The 10,535-nt window shown below is 55.5% G+C and overlaps 1 protein-coding gene across 1 annotated transcript in view; it reads right to left on the bottom strand.

Moving 5' to 3' along the window:
• Positions 1-2,612, bottom strand: part of huwe1 (HECT, UBA and WWE domain containing E3 ubiquitin protein ligase 1) — a 191,086-nt gene extending 188,474 nt beyond the window's left edge. Inside the window, exon 1 of the mRNA XM_038782552.1 lies at positions 2,594-2,612. The gene's annotated coding sequence lies outside the window, so the exon portion shown is untranslated. The remainder of the gene's footprint in view (positions 1-2,593) is intronic.
• Between the last annotated feature and the right edge of the window lie 7,923 nt (positions 2,613-10,535).

Genomic DNA, 10,535 nt, shown 5'->3' with positions numbered 1-10,535 from the left:
CTGGGGGGCAAACAGGGCAACCTGGGGGGGCAAACAGGGCAACCTGGGGGGCAAACAGGGCAACCTGGGGGGGGCAAACAGGGCAACCTGGGGGGGGGCAAACAGGGCAACCTGGGGGGGCAAACAGGGCAACCTGGGGGGGCAAACAGAGCAACCTGGGGGGGCAAACAGAGCAACCTGGGGGGGGCAAACAGGGCAACCTGGGGGGGGCAAACAGGGCAACCTGGGGGGGGCAAACAGAGCAACCTGGGGGGGGCAAACAGAGCAACCTGGGGGGGGGCAAACAGAGCAACCTGGGGGGGGGCAAACAGAGCAACCTGGGGGGGGGGCAAACAGGGCAACCTGAGGGGGCAGAGGGCAACCTGGGGGGGAAGAGAGGGCAACCTGGGGGGGGCAAAGAGGGCAACCTGGGGGGACAAAGAGGGCAACCTGGGGGGACAAAGAGGGCAACCTGGGGGGACAAAGAGGGCAACCTGGGGGGACAAAGAGGGCAACCTGGGGGGGCAAAGAGGGCAACCTGGGGGGGCAAAGAGGGCAACCTGGGGGGGCAAAGAGGGCAACCTGGGGGGGCGAAGAGGGTAAACTGGGGGGGGGCAAAGAGGGCGACCGGGGGGGGGGGGGGGGGGGGGGGGGGCAGAGAGGGCGACTGGGGGGGGGGGGGCGGCAGATAGAGGGCGACCTGGGGGGGGCAAAGTGGGCGACCTGGGGGGTGCGACCTGGGGTGGTCAAATAGGGCGACCTGGGGTGTAAACTAGGATCATTTGGGGGGGGGGGGGGGGGGAAGAGGATTGCGCGGGGAATGACAGGATTGCCGGGGGGGGGGGGGGGGGGGGGGAGAGACGGCAAGATCATGTGGGAAGAGGGGGCAAGATTGGGAGGGGACAGGGGGCAGGATTGAGAAGGAGAAGGCAGTAATGAGAGTAATGAGAGGGAGATGGGGGGGAAAGAGAGAGGGGGGGAGAAAGAGAGAGGGAGGGGGAAGAGAGGGAGATGGAGGGGGAGAGACGGGGAGGGGGGGGGGGGAAGAGGGAGGACGGAGGGGAATAGAGGGAGAAGATAGGGGGAGGGGAGGGGGGAAACGACAGGGACCTGGGGGGTAAAGAAGGCGACATGGGGGCTTCAAAGATTGTGACCTGGGGGGGCAAAGAGGGCAACCTGGGGGGGACAAAGAGGGCAACCTGGGGGGGGGGGGGGGGGGACAAAGAGGGCAACCTGGGGGGGGACAAAGAGGGCAACCTGGGGGGGGCCTAAGAGGGCGACCTGGGGGGGGGGGGGCAAAGAGGGCGACCCTTGGGGGGGGGGGGAGGCAAAGAGGGCGACCTTGGGGGGGGGCAAAAGAGGGTGACCTCGGGGGGCAAAGAGGGTGACCGGGGGGCGGGGGGGCAAAGAGGGTGACCGGGGGGGGGGGGGGGGGCAAAGTGGCCGACCTGGGGGGCAGAGTGCGACCTGGGGGGGTCAAATAGGGCGACCTGGGGTGCAAAGAGGGCAATCTGGGGTGTAAACTAGGATCGTTTGGGGGAGGGGGGGGGAGAAGAGAGGATTGTGCTGGGGATGGCAGGATTGCGGGGGGGGGGGAAGGCAGGATCATGTGGGAAGAGGGGGGCAAGATTGGGAGGGGAGAGGGGGCAGGACTGAGAAGGAGAAGGCAGTAATGAGGCGAGGGGGCAGGATTGAGATGGGGAGGGGGCAGGATTGAGATGGGGAGAGGGCAGGATTGAGATGGGGAGAGGGCAGGATTGAGATGGGGAGAGGGCAGGATTGAGATGGGGAGAGGGCAGGATTGAGATGGGGAGAGGGCAGGATTGAGATGGGGAGAGGGCAGGATTGAGATGGGGAGAGGGCAGGATTGAGATGGGGAGAGGGCAGGATTGAGATGGGGAGAGGGCAGGATTGAGATGGGGAGAGGGCAGAATTGAGATGGGGAGAGGGCAGGATTGAGGAGGAGAGGGCAGGATTGGGGGGGTGAAGAGGGCAGGATTGAGGTGGGGAGAGGGCAGGATTGAGGGGAGAGGGCAGGATTGAGGGGAGAGGGCAGGATTTGAGGGGAGAGGGCAGGATTGAGGGGAAAGGGCAGGATTGAGATGGGGAGAGGTCAGAATTGAGGGGGTGAAGAGGGCAGAATTGAGAGAAGAGGGCCGTTTTTAAAACCCTCGACTTGGTATTCAAAATGAAGGGAGAAATACAACCCCCACCTCCTGATCCTGGCCCCCAACACCTTTTTATTTCCGAGAAATACTTCAAACCAAAAACAAAAAAAAAGACAAATTAAATTAAAATGGCGCGCCCCCCTGCTCCAGTGTGAGTTGACTGTGTCCAGTTGGGGATATTTGATGCCGTGGGGAGGGTTTTGGTGGGGGGGGGGGGATATTTTAGGGAGGGGTTTGACTTTAAATAAAATGGTGGTTCTGGGAGGGGGGGGAGAGGGCGACGTTTTTTCGAACATACAGAACGAGCTGTGTTGAATGTTTGAGGGCGCTCGGGTCGGGGGCTCGTTTTCCTCCCTCGTCCGTCGGGGTCGAGGCCGCGGGTGGGGGGGGACTGAAGAAGAAAGAGGAGTTTTTTTCCCCCCTCTCTCTCTCCCTCTCTCTCTCACCTGAACAACATCGGCCATGTTGTCGCCGCCGCCGCCGGGATGCCCGGATGGCGGCCCTGCTGCGCAGGCGCGGGAAGACAGCTCCGTTTTCCCGGGGGGGGAGGGGGGGGAGAGCGGAGGGAAGTCCGCCGCCGACAGTGCCGCCCTGCTGGTGGGAGAGAGTGATGCACTTTGGAGGCGCGGCTGGAGAAGGAGGCGCCCGGATCGGTTGGCGCGTGCGCAGGTGTTACCCTCAGCCTCTTCAACTGTGCAGCTGTGAGGGGAGAGGGAGAGGGAGGTCGGTCCTCCAGCGCTGGCGCCACCCTGCTCCGACCGAGGCGCCAGGGGAAGGTAGCGCATGCGCGAACTACAGCCGCCGACTCGTCATCGCCGGCCCTCGCATGCGCAAGGCCTGGTCCCGGGGAGGGTCTTCCGCAGCCGGCGCCGCCCTGCCGGATGGGAGGCCGCACACACACACAGCTGACGCCTGCATACTGCGAGCCAGTGGAAGACCCGGAATGGAGTGCCAGGAAATGGAACGGAGTCTGAGATTTTCCTGGTAGCAGTGGCGTGGCGGGGGCGCAGGTCAGCGATGGCATGGAAAAGCCTGGCAAGTTCTAGAAAACCCCGGGAAGTCTATTCCTTGTAAACATTTCGTGCATCATAGACACTCAGAGGAGTCCATTCGGCCCTTTCTGCCTATGCTAGCTCTTTGAAAGAACTTCATTTTTATCCTATCGTGGGAATTAGGCGTCTTTGATGCCCACCCCTAGTTTCCCACTCGAAACAAATGTCTTGCTCGGCCATGTCCTGTGCGGAGTGTGCACGTTCTCCCCGTGTCTGCGTGGGTTTCCTCTGGGTGCTCCAGTTTCATCCCACAGTCCAAAGATGTGCAGGTTAGGTGGATTGGCCATGCTAAATTGCCCTAAGTTGTCCACAAAGGGTAGGTGGGGTGATGGGGATAGGGTGGAGGTGTGGACTTAAGTAGGGTGCCCTTTCCCAGGGCCGGTGCATACTCGATGGCCCGAATGGCCTCCTTCTGCACTGTAAATTCTTTTTTTTTTATAAATTTAGATTACCCAATTATTTTTTCCAATTAAGGGGCAATTTAGCATGGCCAATCCACCTACTCTGCACATGTTTGGGTTGTGGGGGTGAAACCCACGCAGACACGGGGAGAATGTGCAAACTCCACACAGACAGTGACCCAGAGCCGGGATCGAACCTGGGACCTCAGCGCCGTGAGGCAGTTGTGCTAACCACTAGGCCACCGTGCTGCCCTGCACTGTAAATTCTATGATTCTATGTCCGAGGGGCTGTAAAGAGTCAGCCGGGTTTCTGCGTGGTGCCAGACCGGGTAAAGAAGGCAGATTTCCCTTCCCGAAAGGAGATTAGCGAACCAGGTGGATTTTTCACAACAATCGATGGCCACTCTCATGTCTCTTTCTTCCACTCCGGGGTTGTGGCTCCCATGCTGACTAAACACAAAGGTGCAATGCACGCACCCTGCCACACGATGGTCAGGTGGTGTTTGATGAGCTAGTTGGGTGGGGGTGAAGCTTTATTTTTGGTCCGCACCTTGCACCATTTGTGCTCGGCCTCCACCAGGTGATGCCCAAAATGGTTGTCATCTTCACAGATGGTTCTTTCCTGATTCGGCCGGTGTCCAGCGAGGGATTCCCACAGATTGGTCGGGGGTGTGGAGATGTGGGCGTTATGATGAATAAATTCCCATGGCAATACGAAAATTGGTGGCGTGATAAATAGCGAGGAGCAAAGTCTTAGATTACAGGACAATAACTGGAAAGAGATCCACAAATGGGACTGGAAAGAGATCCACAAATGGAACCTCACCAGTCTCCCAGAGAAAGTAAAAATGGACCTACAAAGATAGAACACACTCCCACTCTCCCTCGCGGGGAGAGTCCAGACGATCAAAATGAACGTGCTCCCCAGGTATCTCTTCCTACTTAGATCCATCCCGATCTACATCCCCAAGGCTTTTTTCCAAGCAGTAGACAAACTAATCATGGCGTTCGTATGGGGGGGGGGGGGGGGGGGAGAATGCTAGGATTCCAAAGAAGGTCCCCCTGCAAGGGGACCTTCTCCTGGCCCTCGCCACGGTGGCACTCCCATCCCCACCCAAAAAACCTTCCAGTCCTGGAACCAACCAAAAATGTGGGACAAAACTCCCATCTGCAACAACCATAGGTTCACACTGACGCCACCTTTAAAAAGTGAGGACAGGACGGAGGGACACTGACAGTCAGGGACCTATACACGGATGGCAGGGTCACAACAATGGACGAACTGACACAAATTCCACCTAGCCAGGGGGAACAAGCTAAAGTACCTGCAACTCAAAAACTTCCTGTGAAAGGAGACAAGGACGTACCCACAACCGCCACGACAGACACTACTGGAAGACCTACTGGACGCAAGTATCCTAGAGAAAGGGAACTGTAGCGACATGTATGACCGACTGGTAGAAAGGGACGACACCGTACTGGACGCAACAAGAAGGAAATGGGAGGATGACCTGGGGATTGAAATAGGGTGGGGACTCTGCAGCGAAGCACTGCATAGGGTCAACTCCACCTCCACGTGCGCAAGGCTCAGCCTGACGCAACTAAAAATGGTACATAGAGCCCACTTAACAAGAACTCGTATGAGTAGGTTCTTCCGGAGGTGGAGGATAGATGTGAACGGTGCCAAGGAGGCCCGGCCAACCACGCCCACATGTTCTGGTCTTGCCCCAGACTTGCTGGGTACTGGACAGCCTTCTTCGAGGCAATGTCCAAAGTGGTGGGGGTGAGGGTGGAGCCATGCCCGATAGTGGCAGTCTTCGGGGTATCAGACCAGCCAGATCTATTCCTGGGGAGGAGGGCGGACGCCCTTGCCTTTGCCTCCCTGATTGCCCGCCGTAGAATCCTGTTTGGCTGGCGGTCAGCAGCACCACCCAGAGCTGCAGACTGGCTGTCCGACCTCTCGGAATCTCTCCAAATGGAGAAAATCAAATTTGCCATCCGAGGGTCAGACGACAGCTTCCACTGAACGTGGGAGCCATTCATGCAATTGTTCCGGGACCTGTTTGTGGCCAACGACCAAGGAGAAGAATAGCCAGGTAGCCAAGAATCAGGGGAAAGTAGCTGAGGCGGATAAGGGAGGGATAGACCGGGGAGGGGGGGTGGATAGCAGCTAAACCTAAGAGAGAAGAAAGACGAACCACAGGGGGGGGGGGGGGAGGTGGAAGAGGGAGGAGATAGGGAACAATAGAGGGGAACCAGTGAGGTGGGAGGGAAGCAAGGGAATGACAGCCAGAAGGAGGGCACGGGAAACAATAACAAACTTGGCATCTACAGGAGCAGAGAACAAGGAAAATCCGGGCGAAAGACGGGACGAACGGCTGAAGCGGAGGTGATGGCGAGACAACGGTAGCGAAAACCGTCCGGGAGAAGGAAGCGATAGATCCAACGCCAGATCCATTCACGTAGTGCCCTCTGTAATTGTTCTGTATTTGTTTCCCCGGCACCCAAATGTATATGTCCCCCCCCCCAAACCGCAGTTCCCCCCCACAAACAGATGCCTACTTATATGCTAAAAACAATACTGCCAATTGTACAAAGCTGCTGCTGTTAAGCGAGCACATAATACACTGCCAGTTATTTTATTCTAACTTTTTTTTTGTTGTTTGTTTTGTTTTTTGTGCGTGTTCCCTTCACTTAATATATATATATATATATATATGCATATATATGTGCATTCTACTTTGTGTACATAAACTTTGTGTAAATATACTTTATTTAGGGCAGCACAGTGGCATAGTGGTTAGCACTGCAGCCTCACGGTGCCGAGGTCCCAGGTTCGATCCCGGCTCTGGGTCACTGTCCGTGTGGAGTTTGCACATTCTCCCCGTGTTACCGTGGGTTTCTCCCCCACAACCCAAAGATGTGCCGGGTAGGTGGACTGGCCACGCTAAATCGCCCCTTCATTGGAAAAAAAATAATTGGGTACTCTAAATTTATTTTAAAAATAGAAAAGGTCCAGGCCATAGAGGGAGAAAATGAAACTGAACTGAGGTCATTTTTGAGGCTCGGAAACATTCTGGGAAATTGATCCCGAAGTTAGTCACTCCGTTGGCACCCCTTCCCGCGCTGCTGAAGAAGAACCAAAGATGGGCATGGGGCGCGAAGAGGGATCGTTTACCAGGGTGAAGAGGCAGCTGCTATCTTCTTGGTAAATGATACATTCTAACCCTTCAAGGCCGCTCGTCCGCACACACAACACCTCTCCGCATGTCATTGGCGCAGTGTTGTCCCATTGTCGGGAAGGCGGCACGGGATTCCTATAGCACATGGAATGCCTACAGCACATGGAATGCCTATAGCACATATATCCTGGCCAATGCGGAACATCGCTCCACCCAAATCGAGAAAGAAAGGTTGGCCATGAATATATGTGGTAAACAAATCCCATCAGTATGTCTGCAGGCGTCACTCTGTTATCATCACGGACCAGAAGCCCCCGCTGGCCCTCTTCATGGATTTCCCACATAGCCTCAATCTGGATCCAGTGCTGGGCCTTGTTACTGGAGGCTTCCGAGTATACATTTGAACATCGCCCGGGTGTAAACGCCGACACCCTCAATTGACTCCCGCTGCATGTGACTCCTCCCGCCAATAATGAGGGCGTGGCACAGCGGGTTACAGGGAAGCCCTCCCGGCAACACTACAGCCCTACATCACGAAGCAGCAGTGACTCACTGTGGAGGGTGGTATCCGCCAATGGGGAGCTTGCATGGTTTTCCTGTGGCCATGATCCTACAGGGCCTACCTAATGGACATCCTGGCACCTCGAAGGTGAAGATGCTGGTGAGGAGCTAGGTGTGATGGCCTGGAATTGACGGTGACATTGAGTAGTAAAACAGTGCCAGGCATGCCTGGAAGCTCCCTCCGTTGGTCCTTGGTCAATCCCTGGGAATGGCCACGGCGCCCCTGGGTGCGATTGCACGGTGACTTCACCGGGCTATTCATGGGTCCATATTGCTGGTCCTCGTAGGCGCCCACTCCAAACGGCTGGGCGTGCACCGAATGCCCATCACCACTATCGTGGACAAATTACACCAATCATTTAGCACCCATGGGATACCAGAGGTATTGGTCACAGATAACGGGACTCCGTTCACTTGTGAGGAGTTCCAATCATTTATGCGTGCCAATAGGGTAAGGCAATCCAGACTGCTCCATACCACCCGTCCTTGAATGATCTGACAGAGCGGGTGGTTCAAACATTCAAACAAGGCATCAGGAAACAGAACACAGGCCCGTTACTGTCCATTGCACCATGCTTCACATCACAACAGGGGTAGCAGAAGTGCAGCTATTAATGTGCTGATGCCTCCGGACCCCCCTGAGCCTGACATTTCAAAGGCAGGTGAGTAGGGACAAAGCAGGAAAAAGAAGTACCATGGCCATCGGTCGCCTGGGAGAGGCTTTAAACCTGGAGATGCAGTGCATGTCTGTAATTTTGCAGACCGTTGGGTCCCTGGGGCCGTGTTGGAGAGAACGGGGTCCATTTTGAACGCTGGAGAAGACCATGCGGAAGCACACAGAACCCGCGACGGAAGAAACCATGCCGGGCACTTTAGTGCCTCCATCTCCCCTTGTCCCACCGTACAGTCAAAAGGCACAACCCCGCGCGGTCCAGCGTCCGTACCGACGGGACGGCAGCGGCTTGGCCTCAGACGGGAAGCGTCCGCACTCGCGAGCCATGACGGAACTGCAGCCGAGCCCCCGGCAGTGATCCTCCGTCGCTCGTCACGAAAAAGGCGAGTCAATACCACGCCATCCGGCCACGGCTCCACCACAGGCAGAGGCGCAGCCACCCATGAAGCGGTGAAGAAGGCCCCCTCAGCTGGCCACTGGAGGGGATCATTCGGATTGGGTGGGGGGGGGGGGGGAGGTGGGTTGTAATAACCCTCACACGGGATACCCTGATTGATCTCCCCATGGGATCCATGGCATATGAGCATTCCCGCTAGTGGCCTGAGGCTGGCCCGTTACTGGACCGTGGCCCAGGCCAGGGACCGGAATTCAGGTAGTCCAGACGGGGACTGATTGCATGTAAGATGCCCTAGCGGCCATTTTCTATGACTACGATAAACCCGTGTTTATTCACTTGCAAGGGCCTCTGGGATCCTCATACCCACAATATATTCCATTTGCCAGATCCGTGCCCTGCCACTCAACTTATCTTTCATGCTCCTCTGACAGCAGGGCAGGGGGCGAAATTTCCCTCCAGGACAGTTAGTGGAATTTAAATTCAATCAAGAAATTGGGAATGTGAAATTAGTCAGTGATGATGACCATGAAACCATTGTCGGTTGTCTTTAAAAGCCCATCTCCTTCAGTAACGTCCTTACTATCCTGTGAGAGTACCTTTAAGAAATGGGTGTTTATTACTGCAGTGATGTCAGAGAGTGGGTGGAGCTGGGCTGTCTGTCAGCTTTTTACTTTCATTTTAGGCTGTTTGCTGCAGGGTGTGTTTTAGTTTCGTTTTCAGAGCTGGATAGCTGCAGTCACAGCCAGAAGGTGTATTAGAGTCTCTCTCTGTAATCTAAAGACTGTAAATCGATCCTTTGGTGATTTAAAACTAATAATAGTGGTGACTTTAACCTGATGTGCTTCGGGTAAAAGGTGTTTTAAGTCGTATGGATGTTAAAAGGAAAGCTTAAAGGATTGCTTAGTGTTGTATTCTTTGGGGGTTGTATTTGAATTGATGGTTGCTAAGATGTTCACTGTATGTTTTAAAAAGGTTAACTTGAGTTCATAGAATAAACATTGTTTTGCTTTAAAAAATACTTTTCCAATTCTGCTGTACCACACCTGTAGAGTGGGCCGTGTGTTCCCCATACCACAATCTAGTAAACGTTGTGGGTCATGTGAACTCCATGATACACTTTGGGGTTCTTTAAACCCTGGTCCATAACATTACCCGGTCTGGCCTACACGTGACTCCAGGCCCACACAGCAATGCAGTCGACTTTTTTTTTGAAATAATTTGTATTCAAATTTTTACAAAATATTAATAACAGAAAATTATATATTAACAACTGAGACAAACCAAAGAGAACATACCCCCCGCCTCCCCTCCCCGTAAATACAAAACAGAAAAAAAATAGATTGACACCCGTCGTAAACAAAGAACATATGTACACGTCCCTTCAACCCTAACCACTTGGTATATTTCCGAAATCTTCCCCTCTCCAACTCACACCCCTGAGAGCACCCTGTCCTGGACCCCACGCGGCGGCAACAGAGGGAACCCCGCCACCTGCCGCCTGGCAAACGCCCTCACCTGCATGTATCTAAAGATGTTCCCCGGGGGGAGCCCGAACTTCCCTTCCAGCTCACCCAGGCTCGCAAACCTCCCATCGAAAAACAGGTCCCCCAACCTCTTAATACCCGCCCTGTGCCAACCCAGGAACCCGCCGTCAATATCCCCCGGGACAAACCAGTGGTTCCTCCTTATCGGGGACCCCATCGAGGCCCCCACCTCCCCCCTGTGCCATCGCCATTGCCCCCAAATTTTGAGGGTAGCCGCCACCACCGGGCTCGTGGTATACCTCGTTGGACGGAGCGGCAGCGGCGCCGTTACCACCGCCTCCAGGCTCGTGCGCACACAGGACTCCATCTTCATCCTCTGCCATGCTGCCCCTTCCCCGTCCATCACCCACTTACGCACCATCGCTGCGTTGGCAGCCCAATAATACCCACAGAGGTTGGGCAGCGCCAGCCCCCCCTATCCCTGCCCCGCTCCAGGAACACCCTTCTCACCCTCGGGGTCCCATGCGTCCACACAAATCCCGTAATGCTCCTGTTAACCCGCCTGAAAAAGGCCTTCGGGATAAGGATGGGGAGGCACTGGAACAGGAACAAAAACCTTGGGAGCACCGTCATCTTGA

This window comes from Scyliorhinus canicula, chromosome 21 (genome assembly GCF_902713615.1).
Source record: "Scyliorhinus canicula chromosome 21, sScyCan1.1, whole genome shotgun sequence".
NCBI lineage: Eukaryota > Metazoa > Chordata > Chondrichthyes > Carcharhiniformes > Scyliorhinidae > Scyliorhinus > Scyliorhinus canicula.
Note: the sequence above shows the minus strand (reverse complement) of the source record. Positions and strands in the feature narration are given on the sequence as shown.